General features: G+C 34.0%; 1 long non-coding RNA gene across 1 annotated transcript; it reads right to left on the bottom strand.

The window, feature by feature from the left end:
- Positions 1–854: 854 nt before the first annotated feature.
- Positions 855–3839, bottom strand: LOC141673098 (uncharacterized). The gene is made up of 5 exons (XR_012555809.1): positions 3668–3839; positions 2433–2767; positions 2101–2160; positions 1569–1743; positions 855–1053 (listed from the first exon to the last, which is right to left on the bottom strand). It is a non-coding gene; the product is annotated as an uncharacterized LOC141673098 (long non-coding RNA).
- Between the last annotated feature and the right edge of the window lie 23990 nt (positions 3840–27829).

The following is a 27829-nucleotide window of genomic DNA, read 5'->3' as shown; positions in this document are numbered from 1 at the left end:
GTTCTGCTGCCTAGCATATCCGGACCTAATGCTCCTAAAATAAAAGCTATTTTCTATCTCCTCACTCTTCGTCACAAAGTATCCGAGATTCTCAACCCAGAGCCCCTCCGGACTACATGGTACCTTCCTAAAAGAGATCTTAGCAACATAAAGCTTCGTTATAGCCTCGGAATCCGAAGTAAAAGCTTTCTTACCCATTTCAATTCGCTCAGAGTTACTAGAAGGCTCAGAATCCGAACTAGACGGCCCCGGATAGCAAGTTATGTAGGCCTTGGCAAGAGCTTTAGTCCGGACCATAAACCTAAAACAAGCGGCAAAGGTTAGTCTAAAATCCTACAGTTTGTTTATCTTGAAAGCTACATGGTCCGGACTACCCTATCACTAGTACAAATTTAGCTTTCAGCGTCGGTTAAAATAGGTCTAAGGCGTCGGTTATTAGGCGTAGTATATGCAGGAGACGCTATAGATACTTGCTTTAGGCCACGGTTAATTAAGCGACGTTAAAACTTAGTCTGTGATGGTTTAATAACCGACGCAAGAGGGCATATAACCGACGCAAGAGGGCATATAACCGACGCAAAAGGGTGTACAGCAGCGTCGGTTGCCTTCAACTGCCGACACATATAGTCTTGATTATTAGCGTCGCTCCTCTAATAACCGACGCCTAAACCTGTTAAATTAAACAAAAAAATCCCATTTTATATTGATATCATTTTTAAACTACTTTTCTGTATACACTCCTATCGATAAACATAGAACAAATATAAATTCAAAACATCCAAAAATAAAATTATACACAAATCTGATCATAAAATTAACTTTAAAGAATTTTGTTACATTTTGTTTATCCTTGAAAGAAAAGGTCCATTAAATTCCACGAGTATTACATAATGCTGACAAAAGCAAACTTGGACCATCCAATTTCTTGGACCCTTTTGAATCCAAATGAAGCTAAAAAAAACAGGCAATAGTAGCTTTCACTTGTGACTTCTTTCAGAACAGCAACATGGTAGGCATGCTATCAGAGGAATTGCATAATCTGAGACCACAAGCCTACAACAAGGAGACTAATTAGCTTGTGATGCAGACCAAATATATCACGTATCCTAAACTCTTAATTGTTAGATGATTTAGCAAAGTCAATGTTGTGAAATAAAATCCCTGGTATATTTAGATGAAATGAATCACAGTGAGTAATGATAGAGAAACAATGTGTCACATCACAGATATTGAATATATATATTATATATTTCAGTACTGTGATAACAAATTTATCTTGTACACTGACCGAAAATATAATCTAGATTTCCTGCAATCTATCTTATCTTACACAATACTAACACTATTTACATGTTTTATTTATAACAAACATGACTTTAATGAAAGGATAGGGATGTAATAAATATTAGTATAAAGATTATAAAATCCTTTACATTCTAAAAGAAGTATACAAAAAAGGCCATTAATCCATACTGATGATGCAAAAATACAATGATGTAACTCAGACGAGAGAGTAGAAAAGTAGCATATGATAAAATGAACAAGATTCATTTGATAAATGACCTCACCTTTGACTTCACTATCCAAGCCTGTTAGAAATTCTTAGTTACTTCTATTGAGATCGGATGATGCTAACAATTTATGTCAAGACTATCTAAGATCCAATTGACCCTCCTCCATGAATGGCAACCTTCTTTACACTTTTTCGTACACTATCAGTCCAGGATGACACACTCCTGGAACCTGTTAGTCCAATTTAAAATATATTGCTGGAAATCTGTCAGCATAAGTGGATTTCAAATATATGAAACTGAGAAAAATAAAGAAACATCATTAAGTTCATACACATAAATATCGACACAAATATATGAAATACATAATACATCAAATCGACTCATGAAGAACTTAAATGAATACTATCTACACTTCCTGACTTTAAATTAAATTATTTTCCCAACATTGCAACCTTCAACGTGTGCAATTAGTCTCATAGTCTATTAGTTATAGAAAAATTCTTAAAGACTACATTGGAAGCTTATAAGACAGAAATACATCTCTAGCATAAAATTGTGATGCGTAAGTGTAACTATATGGACATACCAGTAATCTGAATGAGAAAAGATTTTGACACGCCAACAAGACGTGGGAGTCTTTGCGTCCCTGAAATGATTAAAGGTCATTAAGTAGTCAGGCTAATAAACAGGGTTAAACACCCTGGTCTCGACAACAAGTAATGCTCGGAGGAATGAAAGATACATCTACCCGATACTTTCAAATATATTTAACAGAAGCGGTCAAACACTTTGTTCAGATTAAAGTTTCTTCAGAGAAATTGTTAAGGGGATACAAACAAGAAATTCTTCAGAGACAGGACACAAAATTCGCACAACCATATTGGATTAGCAGATCTTTCTCTAATTTAAATTAATTACCTTAATACAAGTTACAAAAACATAAATAATTCATGTTATTCTGGATTCAAGCACATTTACTGCCGCAATCTTCTTGACCAGAGTGGAGTCCCTGCTCAACAGAAACTAAATGAGATAGAGCAGAACAGAAATTCATAAATGCACAAAACTTAAATTCCAAGAAAGATCATAGGTTCTGGGAATTATTTGGAGTTTGGATTAGGTACACGGAGTTTTTAGTAATAGCATACATTTATACTAGTAATCATGAACACTTGTCGGTTGTCGTTGCCCATTGTGGCATTATGTGCTCTGAGGTCGTTGGCCATGTGGCTTTACTTTCAAATCCTTCTGAACTGGTAAGATGTTCAGTATAGAATTATGCCAAGAATGCTAAATAGAAATTAGCGAAGTACAACTTTTCTACAAAATCATACATAACAACACAATAAACAAATAACAGACTGAATAAAAAAAGACTGGAATAGAAGTGTAATATTGACCAATTACTGAAAATATGATAGTCTGAAACTCAATAAACATAAATTACAACTCCTAGACATTCGAGAGGCCAGATCCTGCCCAAATCGTGTAGAAACGATTCACTATCTCGGTACCTAATTAGACTTCTATTTCCCCTTTTATCTTCTCTCCTAGCCCTCACCACTCTTTTTTTTCTTTTCATTTTTTTATTCGTTTCTTTTGCATTGTCCCCTACTGCATTGATTGTTTTACCTTCTGTCTATATCATATCTCACTAACGGTTTGGCTTGTCCAATATCAGATACAAGCTTCCTGAAAATCTTAGATTAACAACTGATAATGTGAATTTGTACTTTAATCAGACTTAGTTGTACATTACTATATAGTTTTAAACAATTACCTAACATGATATTTATACATAGCGACACAGTAGTGCAAGAGCAGACATTGTCATAGAACTAAGCTAAATTGGATTAACAGTGACTGGATAATAAGATGCTAAACTTTTTTAAAAAAAGAAGAAGCATCCAAGTCTGAAACCTAATATAATGTGAACTTATTGCTGTCAGGAGAAAAAGGGAACTGTAACCCTATCCAGTAACTTTCACTAAGAGTTGCCAGACCAAATGTGGCATCTTTGACCTAAGCTGGTAACATAACAGAATGATGATTCTGCTGGGTGTATTAAACTGTTAAAAAAACAAGGGTGCCTTCGAAGAAATATTACCACATAAAAGAAAGTGACATAAATGTTGAGACTGTCTAGGAAGTACCTTCAAGTTTGACTATATGAGAAGATTTGTTCACAATATTTGGCCTTTTGTGACAGACTGCATAATAAGGGGTTAAAAAATAGCAGAGAATCAAATTAAATGTCCCATAGATTGAGAGGAAGCTACCTCAATGTCAATTGCGCATTTACTGCACACTACCAAATTCACAAAAGAAAGGGAAATATAAAATTTACAAAAGGGAATTAACTATATAAATTCACATTTGCCTTCAAATACATACATATATACATACATAGTATATACCAGCTAAAGAAAATGAAGTTGAATCTTTAGAAATTTACATTCACATTAATGTATACAACATAAAAAAGAAAAGAAATAACATACACTTACATACCAGCAAATAAACCCTTCTTTCTGTTAATACCAAGAACCATAAATTGATCCATAGAATCTAGAGAACCCATAGAAGCAATCAATTAGCTCGTACATAAATCGAACCCAGATTAGTAAAGTCTATCTAATCGAGAAATTGCTACCGAAAAACCTAGTTAGCAGTGGAATGGAGAAAGCGAGAGTGAATGAAGTGAATTAAGAATACGGAAGGGAGAATGGAGTGTATTAGCACCGGAAGCAATTGGGAAGAAAGCCAGATGAGAAAGAGCGGTTAAGAGAGTTCGAGGACGATACAATATTATTAACATCGGCGTGTACAGAGGCCCAAATGGACTGGTAAAAAAATTTCTTATATTATAAAAACATTGATATATATTATATTTTATAATATTTCGAAAAATTAAATAAATAAAAATGTTATATCGTTATAATGTAAAAAGAATGAAATGTGATTAGAATACAATTTTTTCATGAGCTTGAGATATTAAGTAGGAATCAAGAGAATTTATTTCTTGTATGATTGGAATTCAGTAAATATAACTTGATCTTAATACTAATTTTTTATATATAATATTATTTAATTTAGAATTTTTAATAAAATTATTATTTGTATAATTATATAATATAAAAATTATTTTACATGTATAAAAATATTATATGTATTGGTGCAATCTACTCACTATAGAATTTAGTCATATAAATATTTAAATTTAAATAAAATAATATTAAAGTAGATATTTAAGTAGATAGGGAAAAACAACAAAGGTGAGAGCGTGTTGGGCTGCTTGGCCCTGGGTTTGTAGCGTTGGTTAAGCTTCACCGACGCCTTAAGTATACATTATAGTGTCGGTCAAAATTTCACCGTTGTATAAGGTAGAGACTTGAGCATCGCTTCCAAGAGGACCGACGCTGTTAATCATTTTAAGCGTCGACATTTTAAAGTCCGACGCCCATAATTATTATAAGTGTCGTTTAAACAGTCAACCGACGTTAAAAGTATAACAAAATGACAATAGGCGTCGGCTAAAGCTTACACCCGACGCCTATAAAGTGTATAGTGACGGTTCTGTATATGACCGACGCCTAAAGTGCGACGCTGAAAGATATTTCTGTACTAGTGTATGATTCAATTTTATTACAAGTCAAAATCAGACAGTCCGGAGACCCAACCCAAATACAAAACTAAACGTCCACTCCGGACTGGAAACCTCCGAATCCAAACAAACAACCCTAGCCTGTTACTCCGAACTTAGATATCAAAACAACTCAAAAATAACAACCAATTACAAACTCAAAACCTAGCCTATTAGTCCGGACTAAGGATCCAAGTCCGGACCCTAACAGAAAACCCTAATTCCAGACACACTATCATTACAGGATAAAACACCAAAATATAGACAAAAACATATATATATATATACACATACATACAGCAAAACAACCAAAACAAAATACAAGAACACAGAAACACTACAACGAAACCATGAAAATCAAGAAAGAATCAGATTAAAGAAAGAAACAAAGAAAAAGAACAACACTTACAAGATTGATATAACAGAGTGACTGGGGACGACCAAGAAGCAAACACTGGCCAAGCTACAGCGACAGGCGGCGACGACAAGAACAGCAGAGGAAACCTCCAGAGAAAGAAAGAAAAATAGAAGAATTGAAGAAGCAATAAAAAGAAAACAAAGAACACAACACCTCCTTTTATAGGGGGGTTAAAAACTAAACAGCCACGCCACGTGGCACGATCCCAGCCGTCCATCACGAGCGGTCATTATTGGAGAGTCATTATTACAGCACGTCTTTTGAAAAAGACAACTGTAATAATTCAAATAATTGGGGGGAAATTCCCCAAAACCGTTTCAACTTCCAAGTCCGGACTACACAACTCAATTTAATCCGGACTGGGGGGCAAGAAAAGCTCAACTCCTGCTAAGGACAACCACCCTAGTCCTGATCCGCCAAACTCAGCGTAATCCGGACTGGGGGGCAAGAAAAGCTCAACTCCTGCTAAGGACAACCACCTTAGTCCTGATTCGCCGAACTCAGCGCAATCCGGACTGGGGGCAAGAAAAGCTCAACTCCTGCTAAGAACAACCACCTTAGTCCTGATCCGCCGAACTCAGTGCAACCCGGACTGGGGGGCAAGAAAAGCTCAACTCCCGCTAAGGACAACCACCTTTGTCCTGATTCGCCGAACTCAGCACAATCCGGACTGGGGGCAAGAAAAGCTCAACTCCTGCTAAGGACAACCACCTTAGTCCTGATTTGACGAACTCAACGCAATCCGGACTGGGGGCAAGAAAAACTCAACTCCTGCTAAGAACAACCACCTTAGTCCTGATCCGCCGAACTCAGCGCAACCCGGACTGGGGGGCAAGAAAAGCTCAACTCCCGCTAAGGACAACCACCTTAGTCCTGATTCGCCGAACTCAGCGCAATCCGGACTGGGGGCAAGAAAAGCTCAACTCCTGCTAAGGACAACCACCTTAGTCCTGATCCGACGAACTCAGCGCAATCCGGACTAGGGGGCAAGAAAAACTCAACTCCCGCTAAGGACAACCACCTTAGTCCTGATTCGCCGAACTCAGCGCAATCCGGACTGGGGGCAAGAAAAGCTCAACTCCTGCTAAGGACAACCACCCTAGTCCTGATCCGCTGAACTCAGCGCAATCCGGACTGGCTCAACTCCTGCTAAGGACAACCACCCTAGTCCTGATCCGCCGAACTCAGCGCAATCCGGACCGGGGGCAAAAAAAAAAGCTCAACTCCTGATGAGGACAACCACCCTAGTCCTGATTCGCCGAACTCAGCGCAATCCGGACCGGGGGGCAAGAAAAGCTCAACTCCTGCTAAGGACAACCACCTTAGTCCTGATTCGCCGAACTCAGCGCAATTCGGACTGGGGAGCAAGAAAAGCTCAACTCCTGCTAAGGACAACCACCTTAGTCCTGATCCGCCGAACTCAGCGCAATCCGGACTGGGGGGCAAGAAAAGCTCAAATTCTTTCAACAAAACAACCAAAAGCTCATGTTCTACAAACATACCCAAATTCACTCCCCCATCCAGAAAATCTGTATAAGGGAGTGGGGGGCACATGATAGTATATATAGCTCCTGGGAGGGCTACTCCTAGGCCTTCAACTCCACGCAGCTCCTGGGAGGACTACTCCTAAGCTCCTGACTCCATATAGCTCCTGAGAGGACTACTCCTAGGCCATCAACTCCATACAGCTCCTGGGAGGACTACTCCTAAGCCCTTAACTCCACGCGACTCCTGGGAGGAGTAGTCCCGCGCAGCACCACTCCCAACTAGCTCTGTCCCGCAAGCAGAACCCTGATAAACCCCAGCACGTGAGACGTTGGCCCAAGCACGTGACGGGGACAACTGTCACACATCAATCATGGGAATAATCAGGGCACGTGTCAGAGGATCCTCAGAACATTCCTCGACGAGTCCCGCGCTGACACGTATATAGCATCCACTACCGCCAGGTGTCCTCCGCTCCCAGAACCAATGGCTACGATTCAAAGGTACCAACCCCAAAACCCTATCCTTGGGCTATAAATAGCCCAAGAAGGTAAGGCTTTGGGGTTAATCATTCTTTCACACTCATACACACACAGCAACCTTACATTCATATTCATCTCCATCTTCCCAAAAAGCTAGTTCTTACTCTCACGCCGGAGGCGCCGCGAGACTCCAACCCCCCTTTCGGTGTTGTTTTGTAGGAACCCAACCACAGCTACACCTCCACAGCGGCGAAGGATCCAGGACGCCGTCGAAGGAGCAGCCCCGCCACCAGGAGTTATCAAAATGCTTATTAAGTTAAATGCAATTAATATATATGTATATTAAATGGAATAATCATTAAGATATAATTATGAAAAAGTAATTTAGTAACATGCAATTAGGAATAAAATGTCCCATCCAACCGTAATTGCTCTATTAGAAATAAAATATTTTATCCAACCCCTATTTGCTCTATTATATATAGTAGCTTTATAACCCGTGCGATCTTCATTAATATTTTGAAATTATTTTAAAATTATAATAAATTTCTTTTAATTAATATTAAATAGTATATAATTGATGAGATCGAGACCATTAACCTTATTAGTATATTTATAAATAATAATATTAATATTTGTTGTTGGCGGGATTCGAACCTGAAATTTGGATAACATATAAATAATATTATAAATATTTGTTGTTGGCGAGATTCGAACTTCGGAGTTTGAGTAGTGTAAAATAATATTATAAATATTTGTTGTTGGCGGGATTCGAACCTAAAAACTTGAGTAGTGTATATTATTTAGTATTTAGATTTAACGGTGTTGATCATTTGATTAAAAAAATCCGACGATAATAAATGAGTATAACCAAACCAACCAAAAAAAGAGCATACTAAAATATATCTCATTCCGATTATTATAATATAGTATATATAATAGATTTTGAAAATGAGAGCATCAAAAAGTCTTTCAACAATTTTTAATTGACTGAACATCATTCCACTATTTATGTAAAAAATTATATTCAAAGCGCTTCTCTTCAATTCGGATGAAAATAATATTAACGTACATCAAGAAATAGTAATCAATAGGGTCTTTTGGTTTGTAAGGTGTCATGGGTCGGAATCAGTTTTTTTTAATTTTTATAGTAGATAATCCGCGGGTAGAGGTGCGCACTGAGTAACTGTACAGGTTCACGCGATAACCTGGAAATTACGTGAATCAAGTTAAACTCATTTAAGCGTCATGCTCTGACTTAGAATTCGAACCCGTGACCAAAAATATAATTATACCCTTTTAACTAATTGAGCCAATACTTACGGGCCGGTTGGAATCAGTTTAATTAGCATGGGGTTGAAGTATTCTTGTTGATATTATATATTTGGCTCAGTAGTGAAATGAATATTCTTACCGAAAAACCTCGACAAATGAATCGATAAACGATAGTCTTGTCAAATGAATAATTTTTTTAGTCCTAATAGAGGCTATATATTTTTAAACTCGATAAATGAATAATCTCATTAAATGAATAAAATTTCTTGTCCAAATATATTCATTTATCGAGATTCAAATGTACATTAATATTTTTCAAAACTATTAATTTTAATTTAAATATTAAAATATATAATTTTTTTAAGATATTAATAAATTTTGTATTAAACCTATTTTTTTTAATTTTAAGGAATTAATATATTGTATTAAATATTTACATGTAAGTGTATAAAAACCAAATATATATTTGATTCCTGTGATAAAAAACACATACTTATGGATTTTATGATTTTAGAGGATTTTTCTTTTCAACCACATGAGTTTGTAATAAACAAAATCTATACTTAAAGTCATAATAGTCGAGCCAAGTGAAGGATTAAATTTTGGGAATTTTTAAAAATATCTAAGATTAAAAATATTTATACAAAAATACTATTATTTTAAAAACAAATGCAATTTTTTTTTCTTTGTAAAAATACTATTTTTTTAATTTTTTTTTGTAAAAATACGATTTTTTTTACAACTTATTCAACTAGATGCAAATTTCGACGAATTTTTGCAATTTCATGAAATCTCATGCAATAAAAAAACTCGATTTAACTAAACTAGTTGCATGTCTGTCTGATTCTTGGTTGATTTTGTTTGTTTCTGTATTTTTTGCAAAAACTTTCAATATAGTAAAATCGTAAAAAAAACTTTGAAAAGTTAGTATTTTTGATAATTTCAATCTTTGCAATAATTCAAGAGTAATTTATAAATTTAGCAATATTTAATTACAGTTTAACCCTTAAAGCATGTACATGTAAAAAAAAACTATTTTAATGAATTTTTTCCCCCATTTTAACCCTTTTATTTAATATGCGAACTTATTAATTGTACAAAGAGAAAACATTCATGTTTAGCTTATGTTAAATATGAGAACTTATTTTTTTAAATTTTATATAAATGTTTAAATTTTTTGAAAGTAAGTACTTACATGTACTTTCCTCTTAATATCCTTTTAACCGAAGTTATCTATTTATACTATCTATTATATATTATAATAGACGAAACATTAAAAGTTTGGTAGTCGGTCGATCGGTACTTGCTGAAATTACTTAATTACCTTTAATTAATTATTCTATTTCTAACTATTGGCTCGATCAATTCTAATTCTAATTGATATTGAAGTCAACTTCCTCTATTGATTAATCAATTTTAATTCTATTTTATATCAAACTCTATATCATTATAATTTATATTAAATTCAACTTATTCTATCAAATTATAGTTTAATTCATATCGAGTTCTATATTATTCTAATTTCTTACTTCGGACTAAATTAAATTTTAAGCAAACTAAATATAATTATTAAGATATAGTTGATATATCATGTGACTCGGGCTAAACTAAAATAACAATACTATCAATCCTCCTAAAAAAATTATACTAATGAATTTTGATAAACAAAATAATATATATTATTTATCCGAGATAAAAAATACATTTTACAACTGATTTAGACTAACACAAAACTAAAATAAAAATACAATTCGACCAACAAAAATAAAATCATATATACTAATTATTCGGTCTAAAACAAAATTATCTTATTGATCCACACTTTAAAAGAATTAAAATTAAACTAAAAATAATTAGTTTGATTTGATCGGTGTATTGAGCATCGGGTTAAAATAAAATAATATAAACCACTAATCCGAGATAAATAAATTTTTTATTAAACTAAGTAAAATTCATATCTTATTGATGTGAACTAAAAAATTAAATTTTAATTAAAACATACATATTATTTTTTTAATAAATACACATAAAATTATCAATAAAATTAAATTGTTCAATCAGTAATATTAATTTTTTCAAATATTTTTTATAGAGTTGTAGTTAATCATTTAAGTAATCACCATGCTAAAATAATATTTTTTAAGGTCCCAAAATAATGGAGACATTATATTTTTACCCTAAATAAAATAAAAATTTCGTCATAATAATATTCCCTCTACCAATGTTATCATTTTAAATAAGTTTAAATGTTCTTAAACGTTTTGAACATATATGTCTATTAATATAATTATGATGAAGTCATATCATTTAAAGTTTTAAATGAACAAAATTAAGAATTGAATTCAATTTTTTTAAAAAAACTATATAATATTAAAAAAAATCTGTGCGATCCGTGCATCGCACGAGTTTTAAGCTAGTAATCTCAAAATTAATATAGTTATATTTCTAAAGGTAAACAAACATTATGTTTAATAATTTTTAAACATTAAGAGTTAGATATAAATTATGGTGTGTAAAAAATATTTTTTTTAAAGATAATAAACGGCGGAAAAGAGAAATAATATGTAAGCAAATATATATATATATGTGAATAGTTTATATATATATGTGAATAGTTGATGAAATTCGGGTACTCCCTAGTTAATTTATAACCATAACCATTTTACATATATTTTGCTTGTTTCATGAATTATTCAGTTAATTCTAATTTTAACTTATTAATTAATCAAGTTGGATATTTTTTAAAATTTAAATTTAAATCTATCGAGGTCTTTTCATGATTTTCGCTTATCACCCATTTGTTAAACCATACTGCTTCATTTGTTATATTTTTGAAATTTGAATTTCAAATTACTTATTTACACAAATTTATAAGCACTTACAATCAATTTGTTTGCTTCGAATCTTAGTATCTCATCATTCTCTCTTTTTTTGCAGGTTACACGCTTATTTATTAAATCATATTTCTATATAAACACTGGGTCCGGGTATCATGTAGTTGATTCGCGTCTATACCTAATATACATGAGACTATACACAAGCAATCAAAATGTTAGAGGCTCAATATTTATTATTTCATAAACACCAATTGTAATAACTCGAATTTTTCAGACCTTGTAAAACATTTAATGAATAGTAACCCTGACGAACGGGAAAAACTTTTGAGCCCATACTATGTAGTGCATGAGAAAATGAGTTTCGGAGTTGATATTATGATTATACGTACCAAATGAGTGTATGTAAACGCTATTACTTTTCGAAGAAAATGAACTTTGAAAAACGACCGTATTTACAACTTATCGAGGATTACGGGAATCACAATATAATTACAAGATTAAAACCCTATGAATTTATATCCAAGTACGATAATTTAAAATATAAGGAATAAATACGAAAGGAATTACGTCGCAAACCATTTACGAGTAAGTATTACGAAAACGCATAAGCGACCGAGCGAAAGCGTAAACGATTAAATAAACGTAACGCACTAACTAACCATAGTAAGAAAGTAACTATGGTTACTTTATCAAATAGTGAGCTAAACATAGGATGATCAAGCAAGCTAGCCAAATAGTGTGCTAAGGAAGCTAGCACATGTAGTTTAGCTTGTAAACTAGCAAGCTACTTGGATTTGTCCCCAAGATTTGCAACCAGGAATAAACCTAGGATTCTATACTAGGAAGAATAACAATCAATAGAAAGATATAACCATCCCATTTCCTAGAATCACCCAAGAAAGAAAGCATAACCCCCCCCCCCCTTTTATTCTCCCATTCGGCTATTTCAAGAAAAAGGGAGAAACTCAAAATCAAATCTCAAGTTCCAGCCATGGTAAAATCATCCCATTAATTCTCAAGATTCCTAACAACCAAAATAAGGTAATAAAATTCTTTGATCTCTTTTTTATCAAAGTTTGATGGGTGAAATAAAATAAAGATAGTTACCAGTGAATAGTATGAATAATAACTCTTGTTTGGTTTCTTGATTTCAATGGTGGTAAAAATATTTGAACCAACTTTACTTAAGATTCAATTTCAAGATCCATTTAGTATGTAGTTGTAAACCTAGTTTTAGAGGTGATGTTGTTGAAATCTTGATGTTTGGCTAAATAGATTTAAGGTTGATTGTTTTTGCCTCAATAACATGATGTTATTGAGAGGATTTTTTGTGGTGATGATGATATGATGATTTTTGGTGGTTGTATAAAGATTTAGGGCGTAAACGAAACTCCGATTATAAACGTAATTTCGTTAAAATGAACAAATCGTAACTTTAAGTTTCTGCAGAAACTCCCGAAGATGTAAACTATAGTTTCTTGAAAACTAACCATTGATTATGATAGAAAATGTTATAAGGATCGTTTAAGTGCTTGAATCTCTTGATTCCGATTTACGGATCAAAAGTTATGGCCGTTTTACTAAAAGTGATTTATGCGAAAAAACTGCTACGAATTACGAACTTTGAAAATATAAAGGATTGACTTAAAAGTGTTCATAAATCATGAAATATTGACAGAGAGTAACATATTGAGTTGCTAACTTCCATAAAAATTTCAAGTGAAAATAATGATTTTTCAATTTTATAAAAATATCGGAGCCGAGACCGCGCGATTAGAAACCGTAGAATCCATAAGCGGAGCCGACGACGATAATGAAAATGAACCTAAGGTACTTAGAAAAATGAAGCGATCATGATGTGAATACGGACTTAAAGGAATAATAAGGGTAGTACAAATTGAGAGGGTGCATAATAAGTAACGCATGAGTGCGAGTCGCCGTAAATTAGAACGGGACCTAACGAATTGTGTTTATGATTATAGATTTCTGAGCGGAACATAGAGCATCCTCCACCTCGAAATAACCAGACAAGTTTATGAACCCAACTCCATTTTACTGTTGTGTTGTGAAATGATTGTTTTACTATCATTGCATAAATACCATGCTTGCCATGATACGTATTAATTGAATTTTTCGCATAATGTAGCGATGTTGTACGTTAAATATATGTATCCGAGATTTTCGGAGGAAGTACTAAGGATGTGAGTTGACCGTTGTCAACAGATAATTAATAAGGGGGGAAAAGTTTCTCCTTGAAACTATATTCCAAATATTAAATAAGTCGGGATAATATTTTCCGACGATCTGAAATATTCGAATGATTTTCCGAAGTCAGAAAGTATATTTTAAATCAGGATCTATGATTTTTAAATTAATAATAAACCCTTTAATGAATAATAAATAATTACACGATAATCGATAAATAATTAAACCTCGAATAAGTTTACTCTCTAAAAGAATATTTAAAATATTATTCCTCAACTAGTTTCCGTCTACGTAGTTAATAATCTTTAATGTTTAATCAGGTTTGAAATAAATAATCGTTGGAGTATACTACTCCAATAATAAAGGATTAGGTATATAGTATTTATTATTCGAACCATAAAATATAGTTGAGGGAATATGATCGTTGAGAAATCGTTTTAACAAAAGTTCGAGGTATTTTAATGTCTCGTAAGTGGACGTTAAGTCCCTTTAAAACGTACTATTATGGACTTGTAATCGTCCTATAATATCACCGGAATAATTCCCAGCCTTTTCATCTTAAAATCCCGACCGACTCTCGGTCTTATAATTATACGTCACACTTAAAGCGGAAATTAAATATTTTACGATAAATTCTTTCAATTGGAATTGTGATGCAATACTGTAACCCAAGCCTAGGTGCTGTGTTTACTATTAAGGTATTCGCAGGATAATAAAATCCCCTAAAGAATTGTTTTCATAAGAAGGTGTGTATCACCAAGGAAAACTATTTTCGAATAAAACATAATTATCATATATGATGTTTTACGTAAGTTATCATACAGTCATTTTCATACTGTACATTATTATGCTGGGCATTATATCTCACACTTGTTTTCTTAAATTGACACAACACAACAGTGAATCAAGATGCCTGCCATGAGAACCACAACCAGGAAACGGGTAGGAAATGGTCAGCTGTTCCGTAAATTATTTGGTGCTGTACCACAGGTAGTCCGAATAAGCTGGATTAGTTTTCAGTTGTTTTTAGTTCGGCTTATTTATAAGTATGAGTTATGTAAGGTAATAAACAAGAAATGTATATTTGGCTGACGGACTACCCTTACTTAAAGGTTACTCCCCGGCAAGACTTAATCATTTTTGGGTTGTAATAATTATCACTTGATGGTTGAATTACTCTAGTTATGAATGGTTCGTTTCCAAGATAATAACCTGTAAGTGTGTGTGTGTGTGATAAGTGTGGGGTCATGAAGTATGAGTATTTTTATATTATAGTATGAGTTATGTGGTTGTAGTAGTTTCGATGTCGTGGCCTCCGAGATTCCTGACTCCGGATTTCGGGGAGCCACATAAATGGTATCAGAGCCTTAGGTTATCAAATCTTGGGAACGATAGGATATAAAATACATAGACATAGGAATAATAAAATAATCAATTTGAACTCAATTCGAATTCATCGTCGGGCTACACGGGTAGTCTTGACAGTTTTACCCTCAAGGGAATTCCGACTCTAAGTTAGTAACACCTTGCCTATTGTGTCATGTACCAGTGGAGCCTATGAGGGAGGTTGACCCTGTTGAGGATGTTATGGTTCTTGAGCGTGACCCTACTCCCGAGCCAGAGAACCCACCCATTGATGATTCAGATGATGACCATACTGAGAATGTCCCAGAGGAGGAGAATGACCTTCCTGTCCCCATAGCTAATGGCATTGAGATGACCCAGGGAGATGGCGTAGGCTGGAGGGATGTAGAGATGTACTCTCACCCGACTATTCGCTCTCCTACCCCACCCTCAGGGATTCAGAGCCCTATGCCCTATAATGATGATGATGACGAGGATGGGATATATGCACAGGTCTACGAGGCTTACGACATATCCTCTAGCGACCCAAATTCACCTCTACCACCCCGGGGACCATACATGTAGTTGTACCATGCGCCAAAAAGGTCGTGTGAGCGAATATGAGAAGATTTGTAACATCCCCAAATTCAGGGTCAGGATTGGGTGTCACCAACCAACTTTAAAAAAATATAAACCTGTATATTAAAACAAATATACAGATAACCCTCAATTCTGGGTCGTTTACAGGTAATGGTATGAAATAAGAACCTAACCTTCAAAAATTTATGACGAATAAATAAAATTTTATTACCTCTTTACTAACTTCCTCGTCTTATTCAGTCTGATATCTCCAACTTCCTGCAGCTGGGATCTCTCCAATTTTACTGTCTATTAAGAGCTATTCACTTTTATCCTCATTTGATACTGAAAGAAATAAGAATTCAAAAAGCAAGAGTGAGCCAAAAATGCTCAGTAAGTATAATAGTTGGTTTCCAGGTATTATGATAAAAAGGAACTCCCGGAAATAATCTTTAAATGATTTTATAAACATCTTTATTTATTAAAACAGTTGAGCGAATAAAACATCGACCCTTATTAGCCTTCAATCATAGATAAAGAAAATCAACAAACAGTTCCCTGATTCATATCCTGAATCAATTCTTTGTTCGATTTTGTAATCATAAAACTTTCCAAGAAAGAATTCCATTAATGGCGATCAACAATAAATTAGACTTGACATTAGAACAAACATAGCACTAAACTCTGCTAATCAGTCAGAATATAGCGGGAATCTATGCCCATCCGCATAGACCCACCATTACATCGGGTACCCAGGCACTATGGCCTCAATAAACAAAGGGTTAGGTCCATCCCTGACCCTTAGAGTCCAGTCCATCTCTGACCCTTATCGTAACCATCCAGTCTGTAGAGTATTTCGATATTAAATCATTTTAATTTCAAAACATCATGATTCAGGGTTCGCAAATAACCCAGAACAATAAATATTTTCCCAAGAGATCACAAATAATAATAAAGAACAAAACAAAAAGGTACTTGCATAATTAAGAGTAATTGCAGCGAAATGTAAAATATTTAACTATTCTGCAGGGAAATGTAAAATATTTAACTATTCTGAATTTAGAATAAGGAAGAAATACTTGCAATATATCACAAGGAGGGTCGAGAATACTTGCCTTAATTGATCCACTTTCTAACTTTCAGTTACCATTTTATGCTCGCCTCTATTCTGTATCCACTCGTCCCATTTACCACCTCTTTCAAACTTTATTTTTACTATCACTATCTAGCTTGAATGCCTCAAACTATGTGTATATATCATAAAAGATACTATTTCAATTAACCGACAGTATATAACTGTCTATTATACGTTTATCCTTGTCGTCGACCCACCCGATACTAACAGATAAGGATCACATTTAATCATATTAAATTTAATAGACACGTGGACTCACAATTTACATAACACATAAGCACATAAGACACGTATCATATATTTTTATATAACATATAACTCAATTCGTCAAAACATTCGACTCGATACGTTCAGAATTGAAATTGGGCCGAAATACGACTTTTCGACAGTTTCGCGACTCAGAAACGTTTACCGAATCAAGCGACCTTTTGAGACGAAAGATTTTATGTCTCAAATGTATTTTTAATAGAAGCTGAATATTTTTCTGAGTCTAGATGCGTTCGTTTTGCATTAAACAGATGAACGGTCTATTTATTATAAATAAAATAAGAATAATTCAATTAATAATAATATTACTTAAATTTTAAATACCTTTATATAATTTTTAAAACCTCAAAATGATTTTTAAATTATTATTTCGCTTAATTATAAATAATTACATTTTATTTTATTATTTATTGCATAAAATTAAATAATTAAATGAATTAATTAATAAATTAAATCCATAAGTAATTAATTTAAAATAAATTATAAATAATTAAATTAAATTTAGATTTTTGAAAATAATAAAGAAAATAACTTTCTGAATTTTATAATAATTTAGTTAATTATTTAAAATAATTAACTAAATTATATTTTGAATTTAAATTATTTTTAGAATTAAAATAAGATTTTTGAATTGTTTTTAAAATAAAACTGCACAAACAGTTTTCAAAAAAGGAAATTGGGGAAAAACAGATCGAAGGCGGGTCAGATTCGGGTTGAACAACGGGCCGCGAAGAACCGAAATGGGTTATCAAGAACCCGGATTCCGGCAGAACATTCCGGTCACCAGAATTAATTCCGGCAGCTACGATTTTTGGCCAAAACTCTATCGTTTGGCTCGATTTATATACACAAATGATTCCCAGTCATTCCAGCATTACAACCACATCATTATCATCCACAATTAAGCGCTTAAACTCCGATTCCTGTCACCTGTTCGAAGAAACTGACAATAAAATCGGAAAATTTTAATTTTCCACAAGATTGAATGTGGCGCCCTCCAACAAGACTGAATGTGGCGCCCTCCAAACCCGGGTCAGAAGTTTGGGGTCCATAACACACACACACACACTATATATATATATATATATATTTGTTTATGAATATAATAATATATATGCAATGACTCTACTTACCATATTCCACGGATCGTAGCAGTTTAAAGTATGCCCACAAGCCTCAACCTTATTTATATTACAAACGTACCAAATCCCAATTTTTTTATCTTACAACTGAAGTAGAACTTTATTACACACTATCAACACAAACTAAGCCAAACTCATCTGCTAGCTTATTCCATTTCAACCTGGAAACCTAGCTCGCACACTTGTCTGAGGATCCTCGCTACCACCAATTTCCTTTTTAACCGGAAAAGATCATAAACATATTTGCAAGAGTGAGATAACTAGCTCAGCAAGTCATAATAACAACACTGAGATTAAACAATGATCAACTAAAATGATATAATGAATCAAGTTTCCTAATAAGCAATAATTAGAATTGGATATTCACTTTCATTTTTAAAAACCAAGGTTAGGCTGCTGATCAGTCACGCATTAACCCCGAGCAAGGCTCCCAGCTTTGCTTTATATATTGGATCCAAGGCACACATTGGCATATTATGACCACGAATCTTGTCCGACCACCAATCTGGTCCATACTTAAAAACAATCCAATTCTATAATAACAACATGACAAACAATGTAAATCAATAAGCTGAACCATAAACAACATTTATCTTGAAGCATAGGGTGACTCGTAATACCATGAAGGAATAACAAGGTAATCGTAAAGATTGGCTTTCAATCTAGGGAAAGAATTTGGAAGTTGAAGACCAAGGGTTCAAGGGTTACAAGGATTAGTCTTCTGTTATACAAGGCATAAAGGTACGTATGTGAAGTAATTCCATATCAAGAATCAGTATGTGGTATATATTTATTTGTGGAGTAGTATCGTATATGTGTGGTTTGTATATGAGAATTCAACAATCAATGGTTTACAAAGAATAAGGCTTACGACTCAAGATCAATAACAATAATCAAAGTTTAGGGTTAAGTACTTCAAAGTACTTGCAATATAGAACAAGAACTACTTGGAATCATTACAATATAATGAAGAAAGTTCGAAGATACTTACAATACATTACAAGAAAAAGCAGAAGCACTTGCCTTACTAATTCACTTTTACTTTACTTGCACTTGTCAATTGGATCCCACTCGCTAACCACTTGCTTTCACTTTCTACGCCTCACTTCCTCTGTTAAACATCACATTTATTTATCAATACTCATTCTTATCTCATTCTATTCATTGCAAGCTTCCATCTACCTTTCTTTTCACTCAAATCCGACGTACGAATTGAAAGTTACGAATTATACCGTCAAACAATGCACATACATGCATATTATACATCAATTAGATCACGTATAACACATAGCACATAAGATATTTGATCAAAATAATTTTTTTCAAAGAAGATTCGGGGTTACATTGATTTTCCAGGTATTTAATACGACTTTTTGAACATTTTTTGGAATTAAAACGGGTCTCCGAGTCATTTTATAATTAAATAATAGGGTTCGAAAACCCGAATCTGACTTTAAAATGATTTAATAATTATTAACGAGCCTTGAAAGAAATTTAAAATAATATTTTAAAGCTCGAAATTATTTTTTGGAATTTTTAAATCCAAATAAATAATTAAATCTAATTAAATATTTAATTAAAATTAATTAATAACTAATTAAATTAATTAACCAATTAATATTTAAATTAATTAATTGATTAAATTAATAATTAATTACCAACTAAAATTAATTAACTAAATAATTCAGATTTTTTTTGAGTTAAAATAATTTTCAGAATAATAAATAATGAATTTTGAAAATTTTAAATATTATAAACCATTTTCTGAAATTAAAAATACAAAGGAATACGATTTTTGAGAATTTCGGAAATAGAAATCGGAAATTTATAAGGTTTGCAAAAAACAGGGGGCTAAACTACAATTTACCCCCACTATCTTCTCCGTTCGCCGGCCAGGTTTTCACCGCGCCGTCGCCGGCAGTCGCCGATCGGCTTTTCCTGCCCAGAATAGCGTGAAACGGTGCAAATATGTCATTCATGACATCCTGAATCGATCCCTTCCCTCCAACTGCTCAGAAAACCAGCCAATAGCCGGGAAAATCTCGACGAACTTTCGTCGCTGCAGCCGTCGTTCCAGAATCCGGCGAGTCGATTCCGTATACCAACACACGAATTATTTACATTCAATACACAACCCTAATTTAATATTTCAACAATGAAACCCCTTTTTCATCATATAATATACCAAAATGACCAGGATAAAATTATCTACAAGATACAATCATCAATTCATATTAACAACATCAAAATCAAAATTTCATATATTAATATTTAATTAATTAAAATTAAAATTAATAAATAAGAAAATAACCTTGATTTCTGCACTGAAATGGATAGTTGATTCTGATAGAACTTTTTGAGAGCTTCGATTCGGTATATGGCATGCTTGATTCTGAGTTCGATAACGCTTCCATTTTTAAATTCGATTCTTAAGAACACAATGATTTTTGGGGTTTTCTATGTAATTTATCGGTTTTAACTGTTCGATTATGATCATACGAATAAAATGAAATAAGAAGAAGGCTATTTATATTTATAGAATATTAATACCCATTGGATCGTATTGGATCGAAAAATAAGTTACTTAGCCGCTAAGTAACTGCAAAAATGATCCGATTTGATACCCGTATTGGATAATTATCCAAACCGGGCTTCTTATAAAACACTTTATACGAAAATAATGTAAATAATACACCGTCTTTCGAGAATACGGGATTTGTTGATCTATCCAAATGATTATCGTATCAAAAATTTTGCGCCGGGACGCGTACGGGTCAAACCGTACTCCAGATCGAAAAAATCAAAACACGGAAAATGTCTGGAATAATCAGATTAGGTTACGAAGGAGTTTTCTGAAGAGTTTCGTGTTGTAAAAATGTAAAAATGGTTGAAGTTGGACAATTCCCGATTTTATAAAATAGTTTTGTAATTATACAGAAAATAATTAATAAATTCATAAATAATTTTAAAATTATATAATAATCCAAAAATTACCAGAAAAATATCACAATTATCTATATTTTATTTTGGTCATAATAAAATTAAAATACTCATATTTTATCACATATAACCATCCAAATATTATTATCAATCATCAGACAACTCACCAAAATTCACATAGTAATCACATAATAATCATTTATTGATAAAAAAATAATTACACGCTAAATCCCGGATATTACATCCTCCCCCCTTAAAAGAATTCCGTCCTCAGAATTTCCTAAGTAAACAAATAAGGGTACTTTTCTCGCATATCACTTTCTAACTCCCATGTTGACTCTTCAACCTTTGGGTTTTTCCATAATACTCTTACTAAATTTAAAACTTTATTTCACAATACCTTTTCTCTCTTTTCTAGAATCTCTGTTGGATTCTCTACATACGATGTTAGTAATATGTTGTGAACTTGATGATAATTCAAACAAAACACATTAGTAGATTTAACTTAGTGTATTTTGTAGCACCTGACGGATGATCAATTATAGTCCCGACAGATGATTCAATATAGTCCCGACGGATGACTAATTGATATCCACCGGGTGAGTAGCTTATGTAACAATAAGTAGTGTAGCATATTTCTACAAATAACTTTGTGTAGATTCTGTAGTAGCATATGAGTCATGTTGACTACTAGTAGATATGCAGAATAGGTTGATTAATTGTAAATATTAGATGTCTTGTATTTCTGTATAAATGAAATGGAGTCAAGTGTCAAATAGCTACCCGACGGATGATCAACATAGCTACCCGACGGATGATCAACAAGGCTACCCGACGGATAACAAGCATGTACCCGACGGATGATCAATTCAAATATCTGTTGACAGTGACAACACAATCACATGCTTTGGGTGTTTGCAAAAGGAATGTGGCAGCCTATTTAGCAGGAAAATGAGAACAAAGAAGCATTATCATTTCCATGCAAATTATGAAGATATTCAAAGATGCTGGAATAGAGTAGTGGAGCAGCATGTAGTTAGACTTGATAGGTTTTGTTTTATTATCCTGTCTTATTACCATGTAAACTTGGTGATATATAAACCAAGTATAGCTAGTAGAACAAAAAAAACTAAGCAAATATATTTTAGAAGAGAAATAGAAAAAGCTGTAACTGTTAAGAATTTCTCTGTAGTTTGTTTGTTCACTTGTAAAACAGTTGTGAGCTATTCAAGCTTCACAGGGTTCTCTCGATATATATATATATCTGGTGGATACATTCAAATCCACCAGAAAGTTTTAAAGACTTGTGTTTTTATTACTTGTGTTTTGATTTATATAATTCTTTCATTCCGCACTTTGCAAATCAAACACTTATATATTATTAAGTTAGAACAGCTCTAAAAATCTCAAAAAGAAGCCAGAATTACATTCAACCCCCTTCTATAATTCTTGTTGTATTGTTAGGGAATAACAATTGGAATCAGAGCAAGCTCTTGAAGTACAAAGAGTTTAAAATCACAACAAACAACAAGATGAACAAGAAGGATGTTGGAGATAAGATTCTATTTCTGGACAAAGACAATGATCACCACTAGAAGGTGAAGATGCACTTACATCTTCTTTCTCAAGATGAGGCTTATGTGGATTGCATAGAGAGAGGTCCCAAGCCTTGGCATGAATGGTCAGATCCTGATATTGAGCAAGTCAGGAAAGACAAGAAGGCCATGAATATATTGTTCAATGGAGTTGATGGTGATATGTTTGATAACATCATTAACTGCAAAACAACCAAAGAGGTTTGGGACATAATTCAGATTATCTATGCTGGTACTGAGCAAGTAAAGAAAACTAAGATGCAGCTGCTAATTTAGCAATATGAGCACTTTCATTGTGAAGATAGTGAGTCTCTTACTGGCATTTTTATTAGATTTTAAAAACTACTAAATGCTCTGAAGTTGCGTGGAAGAGTCTATCAGATAAAAGACTCCAATATCAAGTTCCTTAGATCTCTTCCAAAGGAATGAAAACCAATGACAGTCTCATTGAGAAACTCTCAAGATTACAAGGAGTTTACTTTGGAGAGACTGTATGGCATCCTGAAAACTTATGTGCTTGAAATAGAGCAAGATGAGAGGATGGAGAAAGGAAGGAAGAAAGGAGGGTCCATAGCACTGGTTGCTGAGTTAGAAAAAGAGAAAGAGATGAAGGTAGAAGCTGTTGAGTCTACTTCAAAGGCCTGTGAGAACAAGGGAAAGGGTTGGTAGCTGAAAATGAAGACAATTTGAGCCAAGATGACATTATTGATGAGCATTTATCTTTTCTTTTCAGAAGATTTGCCAAGCTCAAGTTCAAAAAGAAATTTGGAGCAGCCAAGCCAAATAGAAACATGGTGGATAAATCTAAATTCAAATGTTTCAAATGTGGCTTGGCAGGGCACTTTTTCAGTGAGTGTAGAAAGTCAGATTCCAGCAAAAAGAAGTTTGAGCCTGTTGATTATAAACAGAAGTATTTTGAGTTGCTCAAGCAAAAGGAAAGGGGTTTCATTACACAGGAAAATGACTGGGCAGCTGATGGTTTGGATGAAGATGAGGATGTCAGCTATGTCAATCTAGCCCTAATGGCCAAGTCTGATGAAACAGAAACTAGTTCTTCAAGTAAACAGGTAATCACCACTAACCTAGCACATTTATCTAAAGCTAAGTGTAATGATGCAATTAATGACATGTCTACAGAATTATATCACTTACGTGTTACACTTAAGTCACTCACTAAATAAAATGCTAAACTTAAAGAAAATAATTTATTTTTAAGTGAGAGGAATAATGTGCTAGAATCTCAGCTTATTGAATTTGAAAAATTGAGAACTGAGTGTAAGATTGCTAAGGATGAATTAACTGAGTCCTTGAAGAAAGAAGAGATTTTGAAGAAGCAACTTGAACGAGAACAAGAGGTGATTAAGGCATGGAAATCATCCAGAGATGTTCATGCTCAAATCACTAAACTTCAAGGTATTGAGTCCTTCTGTGATGCAGTCTGGAAAAAGAGTAAGGAGAAGATGGAACCTAATTTGGTTGAAGGATTACTAACAGATGTGGACTCGGTGGATGATGAGAGTCATCCGCTGGATAATCAAAAGGATTATCCTTCGAGTGACACAAATCCTCATCCATTAGCTATAAACAAACCTGTGAGCAAAGCCAAACTTGCCAAGCTGAATGAGAAATCTGGACCAGTTTCCAAAAACTTTGTTCCAGGAGAATCTAGTCAAGTGAAGAAGGAGAAGAAAGTTAATGTTGGTCATATGTCTATCAAGCCATTGAATGACAGATTGGAGAAGATTGAGGTTAAAATATAAGCTAAAAGGAAAAATAATAGAAATGGGAAAGTAGGGATTAACAAACATAACAACTACACACCTGATAAATATGCCCCAAGAAAAATCTGTGTTAAGTGTGGTAGTGTTAATCATTTGTCTTTTAATTGCAAACTTGCGATGCCAACTCCCATATCTGTACCCTCTTCTTTTCCCAATATGACTGCCATGCCTTCTATTCATGTGAATGCTATGTCTGCTCAGAATATGAATGCACAATTTGCTAATATGCCATTTGCACCTAATCCTTATTATGATGCATTTAGTATGCCTCAAATGCCATTTAGCATGCCTTACTGAAATAACATGTTTGCAAATGTGCATGATAATTCTATTTTAATGACTGGTTTCAAAGGTCCAACTCAAATGACTAAGGATGAATCAGAAATTCCCAAGTCAAATGAGGTTAAACCTAAGAAACCAAAGAAGAAAGCTAACAAGGCAGGACCCAAGGAAACTTGGGCACTAAAATCAACTTGATTTGATTTTGATGTGTGCAGGGAAATAGAAAGAATCTTTGGTACTCGGATAATGGCTGTTCAAGATACATAACTGGAGATTCTACCCTGCTCACAGAGTTCAAGGAGAGAGCTGGCCCAAGTATTACCTTTGGAGATGACAACAAGGGTTATACTATGGGATATGGTTTGATTTCAAAAGACAATGTCATCATTGAGGAGGTTGCCCTAGTGGATGGTCTCAAGCATAATTTGTTGAGTATCGGCCAACTTTGTGATAAGGGCAATTCAGTAACCTTCAACTCAGAAGCCTGTGTTGTGACAAACAAAAGGAGCAAAAAAGTGGTTCTCACTGGTGTGAGAAGAGGAAATGTGTATCTAGTTGACTTCAACTCATCAAATGCAGAATCTGTTACTTGTCTTCTCAGTAAAGCAAGTCAAGATGAAAGTTGGCTATGGCACAAGAAGATGTCCCATCTAAACTTTAAGACCATGAATGAGCTTGCGAAGAAAGAACTGGTTAGAGGTATTCCTCAAGTGGAGTTTTCTATGGATAGTGGCTGTTCAAGACACATAACTGGAGATTCTACCCTGCTCACAGAGTTCAAGGAGAAAGCTGGCCCAAGTATTACCTTTGGAGATGACAACATGGGTTATACTGTGGGATATGGCTTGATTTCAAAAGACAATATCATCATTGAGGAGGTTGCCCTAGTGGATGGTCTCAAGCATAATTTGTTGAGTATCGGCCAGCTTTGTGATAAGGGCAATTCAGTAACCTTCAACTCAGAAACCTGTGTTGTGACAAACAAAAGGAGCAACAAAGTGGTTCTCACTGGTGTGAGAAGAGGAAATGTGTATCTAGTTGACTTCAACTCATCAAATGCAGAATCTGTTACTTGTCTTCTCAGTAAAGCAAGTCAAGATGAAAGTTAGCTATAGCACAAGAAGCTGTCCCATCTAAACTTTAAGACCATGAATTAGCTTGTCAAGATAGAACTGGTTAGAGGTATTCCTCAAGTGGAGTTTTCTATGGATGGACTGTGTGATGCCTGCCAAAAAGGAAAGCATATAAAAGCATCATTCAGAAAGAAGCTTGATTCAACATTTGAAGAACCTTTGCAATTGCAACACATGGATTTGTTTGGACCAGTCAATGTGTTGTCCATCTCAAGGAAAAGATTTTGCCTAGTAATTCTAGATGATTTCTCAAAGTTCTCTTGGATATATTTCCTAAAGTCAAAATATGAGGCTAGTGAAATCTTCATCAATCACATAAGGCAAGTCAATAAGCATCCTGATTTCAAAGTAAGAAGAATCAGGAGTGACAATGAAACTGAGTTCAAGAATTCTGTGATAAGATCATTTTGTGAAGAGAATGGAATAATGCATGAGTTTTCTGCAGCAAGAACCCCACAACAAAATGGAGTGGTAGAAAGGAAAAACAGATCTCTTATTGAAGCTGGAAGGACAATGCTTGAAGAATCAAAGTTATCAACATATTTCTGGGCTAAAGCTGTGAACTCTGCCTGCTACACTCAGAATATTTCTTTGGTGAATCAACCAAAATGCATGACGCCATATCAATTATTCAAGAACAAGAAGCCAACTCTAAATTTTCTTCATGTCTTTGGCTGTAAATGTTATATCTTGAGAAATCAGACTGATCAACATGGGAAGTTTGATGCTAAAGCAGATGAAGGAATTTTTGTTGGATATGCTGTGGAAAAAGCACATAGAGTCTACAATCTAAGAACCAATATTGTTATGGAATCAATACATGTTGTGTTTGATGATAAAAAGATTGAAGGACTGCAAGATGAAGATTCTCATGAGAGTCTCAAATTTGATAATATGGAGATGGTTAGTGATGATAATGATGATGAAAGTGATCAGGAAACAATGGCAAAGGATAATGCAGAAAAATCTACTACAAATGAAGCACAAAATTCAATATTTGTTGAGTTAGAAAATGCTTCATCCGTCGGGAGACAATCTGCTTTATCCGTCGGGAGACAATCAGCCTGATCCATCGGAACACAAAGTGCACCATCCGTCAGGTCATCAAAAGAAGCTGAAAGTCAGAATAGATCACTTACATAAAATTCTCCTTTCTCAAATCAAAGATTCACAAACTCAGGGGGAGTTTGTAATAATTAAAACTCAGTCACACATCAAGACAATAATGAGGCCTCTTCATCTAGGGCTAATCTACCTCAACAAAGAAAATGGACAAAAGATCACCTCTTTGAGCTCATAATTGGTGATGTGGCTTCTAGAGTTTAAACTGGGAGAGCAACTTAAGAAGAATGTCTATACAACAGCTTCCTATCTAAGGAAGAACCAACGAAGGTAGAAGAAGCTTTGTTGGATCCTGATTGGATTTTAGCTATGCAGGAGGAGCTAAACCAATTTGAAAGGAATAAAGTATAGAAGATGGTACCCAAGCCTAAAGGAAAGAATCCAATTGACACCAAATGGGTATTCAGAAACAAGATGGATGAAAATGGTATAGTAGTAAGGAACAAAGCTAAACTGGTTGCTAAGGGCTATTGTCAACAAGAAGGAATAGATTTTGATGAAACTTTTGCTCCTGTTGCAAGACTTGAAGCCATCAGAATTTTCTTAGCCTATGCAGCTTATGCCAATTTCAAGGTGTATCAAATGGATGTCAAAAGTGCATTTATGAATGGAGATTTGGAGGAGGAAGTCTATGTTAGTCAGCCTCCTGG

The sequence above is a fragment of the Apium graveolens genome, chromosome 7 (assembly GCF_009905375.1).
Source record: "Apium graveolens cultivar Ventura chromosome 7, ASM990537v1, whole genome shotgun sequence".
Classification (NCBI taxonomy): domain Eukaryota; kingdom Viridiplantae; phylum Streptophyta; class Magnoliopsida; order Apiales; family Apiaceae; genus Apium; species Apium graveolens.
The sequence above is the reverse complement of the archived record's forward strand: the minus strand, read 5'-3'. Positions and strand labels throughout refer to the sequence as shown.